The following is a 3,907-nucleotide window of genomic DNA, read 5'->3' as shown; positions in this document are numbered from 1 at the left end:
TAGTTTTCCAATGAGAAAGGTGCATTTAAGTCTAAACCCCTAGCTTCTGCTTTAATTTGTTTGAAATAATCAATTTTTGTGAATTTGACCAGAAATACTTTGCTTAAATTAAATCACACAACTGACTCTCATGCTCGTATCCACCTTTGACTGAATGATTTTGACTTTTTTAATTGAAAATAGTCACACCTCATTTTAATAATATTTCCTATGATTTGTTTATTAATTCTTCGTGCCTTTGCATAAACTTATGCTTGTAGTGCACGCGCAATGGGCTCCTGTATATGTAAATTTGGGCGTACTTTAGATTTGTGGGCAAATGTAACTTTATTTATAATGTGGGAGATAAATGTACGTAAACCTAATGCTTATCAATATTTATAGGGATCCAGTTGGCGTCTCATCACCAAATTTGGCTGTTTCGAATGCAGAAGCCCAGTTTCTCCTTTGTGGAACCCGGAGTTCTACACTCTACGCAGCAGCCTCGTCCAGGCCCTGGCTCGACTTCTGGCGATCACTTGCCAGTGCACACTAGTGCTACTTGTCGACCAGATTTTGAGTGTTTTGGGTATTTTTGGAGCACGAGCAAAGTTCTAACGGGTCCACCCCTGTGCTTATCAACCAAGTGTATTCGCTCAAAAGAAACTTGTGCAGTTTAATGAGTGTGATTTATTGCAGAGTGTTAAAGTGACAAAAAAAAATTCTAAAAAGAAAATGTGAAATGTGATTTTGAATTTTGTGTTTGAAATGTTAAATCAGTTGTGCGTGATTACTCAAATTTTAATCAAATGTTAGTGTCTCGAGTGAAATGGTTTTGATGTGTATGCATTAAATAATTGTATATTGTGTATTAAGTAAATGAATGAATTTGAACTTTTGTGTGTATGCTTAGTGTGTTAAGTGTCTACAATGTAAATGTGTCTGTGTGTATAAAAGGAGTAATTTTGGCACTACGCAATGTCTGGCAGGATACGTCAAACTGCCTGTGCTTTAATTTTGTAAAGAAAATTGATGTGAAAATAGGAATCAATATTGTTTTTATTATTGCGACGAAAATGTGAATTTTAAATTTATTTAAAAATTGAATTTTCTACCGAATTGTTGTGATAGTGACCCGCCTATCGTGTGTTGTATTTTTCTTATTTCCCTTTTTCCCAAGAAAAGTCGACATTTCATTAAATATAATCCACTCTGAAAAATTATTTTAATAGTTCTATGCGTGCCACCCGATATGCACTCGGTTTGACGTCACAACGTCTTTATCTCGCGCGCGTCTCAAATTTCCTTATGTTTATGCTAATCTCAATTCTCGAGCATACCTTTGAATGTAATTTCTTCTTCTATTTGCACACTCGCGATCTTTGATTTTTTTTAATTTTTTTAATTTCATTTATGTGCGCGCACTTATATAAATTTTAATTTATGACTCTTTCACTCAATCACACAGAATTTAATACGTGAAGAAGCAAACAGTTTCGCTCGACAAAAGCTATAAAGATCCCGGACGAGCCCTCAGTTTTGTTAAGGTAATAATAAATTTACCTAACTAACAAAGTAATGTTGTATGATTATGCGGATGATAGCTTCCTCTCCCATACGGGGGAGCTGTTTGCATGATAATAAAACACTAAGGAAAATTAAATTATTAACGAGAACGACTTACTTGTGTTTGTTGACGGGGATGACCCAAAGGTTGACGATCAAAACTCTCAAATCAAGTAATCTCTAGACTCAATTATTTCAGAAATTCCTTTATTTGTTTCTGGAGACTTCAAATAATTTTTAAATGGAATAATACACAATTTCGGTAAATGATGATCAAGACGAAATCACAATTAAGACTAAACTCCAACTTAAAGACTCAGAAATGTAACTATAAAATCGAACTCTTGAATAGCGTCCTTACTCTTGGATCGCACACACAGGAATGAAAAATCGGGGGAGGCGAAGCTTGAAGAAAGCGTCATAGCTTTCTCCCACGCAGGGTCTTTACTTCTCCTTCGCACTTCAGTTTAGCCGCGCTCTCTTTCTTACTCATTAGGCCTTATGGGCCTAAGTACGGTCAATGGCTAAACTGCAGCGTCGACTGTGCACGCGCTCTTTCAGCCGAGGGAGGAGAAGTTTGTTTTGGTTTAGGGTTACTTCTTACGCTCGTTAAGCGTCGAAGTTTCTGGATTTTTCCTGCTGTCTTTGTTTCATTTAATTTAATGTTTCTGAATGTTCACCCATAACAGTTTAAAGACGGACGATATGTAATTTGTTAAAACGCTTCTGCACTGGTCTTTCAGCAGAGAAGTCAGGAATACGCTGATAGAAAAAATTGTGAAATTGACGTTTTGAGTTTCGAAGATAGAACAGCTCTTCCCATTATGGTAATCAGAAAAAGACTTGAATGCGTGGCAGAGCTTTTAAACCATCTGGCTAACATCAACATAGTTGACAAAAAAGGAAACTCAGCATTACATTTGCCAGTAACTCGGTCAACACCCATGATAGTACAGCTGCTGATAACTTTTGGCGCGGAAATCAACGCGAAGAACTGGAAGTCCCAGAGTCTTCGTCATCTCATCGACAAAGACACCAATGAAGGTCAAAAGATATTGTATATCTTGCACGCAGTCGGTGCTGAACGCTGTCCGCTCGACATGAAGTGTTGCAGTATTGGCTGTAAGCACAACGAAATTTTCTACGGCATTGCACCACCTGAACAACCTACAGTTGTGTCTCGGACCGTCCTTGATCAGATGCTTTACGTATCGAGAATGGAAAAGGTAGCCACGAAGAAGCGCAAGCACACGAAAGGTGTACGGTTGCTATGTCTGGACGAAGGTGGCATCAGAGGCTTAGTTCTCGTGCCAACTTTTCTGGAGATCGAAAGCGTGCTGCAGAAACCTGTATCGAGCCGTTTCTATTGGATTTCTGGTACTTCCATTGGTAGGTACTTTTTTTAGTCGCATTTATATTTTGTGAGAGTATAAGTTTTTATTAACACGCTGCTTTATTATGAGGATTTTGGCACTCGGCATAGCCGTAGGAAAGAATTTGAAGGAGTGCCAGGCTCTCTACTTCCGTATAAATGATAATGCATTCGTGGGAAGACGACCGTATGACAGTGAGCCTTTGGAAAATGCATTGAAAGAAACGTGAGGTAAGAGGAGCAAGAGAAATGAACTCGAAATTTACAACAAATTTTACTTAATTATTTATCTCTCTATATGTAGGTGAGGTGACGGTGATGGCGGACATTTAAAGCTCTAAATTGATCACCACTGATGTTCTGGCTGATAAATTTAAGGCGACTCTTGAACCGGGGGAGCAGTTGCTGTGTAAAGCAGCAAGAACGACTGGAGCTGCGCCTTTCTATTTCCGAGCTTTTGGGCGGTTTCTCGACGGAGGCCTTATTGCCATTCTTGATGCCATGACCGAGATACACGAGTATAATTTTGCCTTAGAAGCTGTTGTGTCCCTGTCGCTGGTCGTTTCGGTGGACACTGGAATAATACCGATTTTGCTGCTGCAGAATGTCTATAATTGTTTATTGATTTGCTAATATTATTTATTTATTGATTATTTGTATTTACAGGGTTGTTTGGTTAAATCTGGTGCCAGTACGCAAGGTTATCCTGATTTTTTTTCAATATTGTGGTCAAAGTGCTGATTGTTATTCTTCTGGCGGTCATCAACACTATCATCAATACTATTGGAAAACTGGCAACTAACTTGCATTTGTATCAATTATTTTTTATTTTTGTTTGTAGACATATTCTTAAAATACATTTAATTTTAATTTTATTTTATTTTAATTTCAGATAAATAATACGTTTTCAAGAGGAATTAACCAAAAGGATCATATTTCATTTGTAGGATTTCAATTAGAAAATTGATTGTTTAGGAATTTAGCATAGTT

The 3,907-nt window shown here is 37.4% G+C and overlaps 1 pseudogene; it reads left to right on the top strand.

The window, feature by feature from the left end:
* The first annotated feature begins 270 nt into the window (after positions 1-270).
* Positions 271-3,550, top strand: LOC103317123 (annotated as a pseudogene).
* Positions 3,551-3,907: the final 357 nt, after the last annotated feature.

Source organism: Nasonia vitripennis (genome assembly GCF_009193385.2).
Source record: "Nasonia vitripennis strain AsymCx chromosome 4 unlocalized genomic scaffold, Nvit_psr_1.1 chr4_random0002, whole genome shotgun sequence".
Classification (NCBI taxonomy): Eukaryota; Metazoa; Arthropoda; class Insecta; order Hymenoptera; family Pteromalidae; genus Nasonia; species Nasonia vitripennis.
This window is presented reverse-complemented; position numbering and strand designations above follow the sequence as displayed.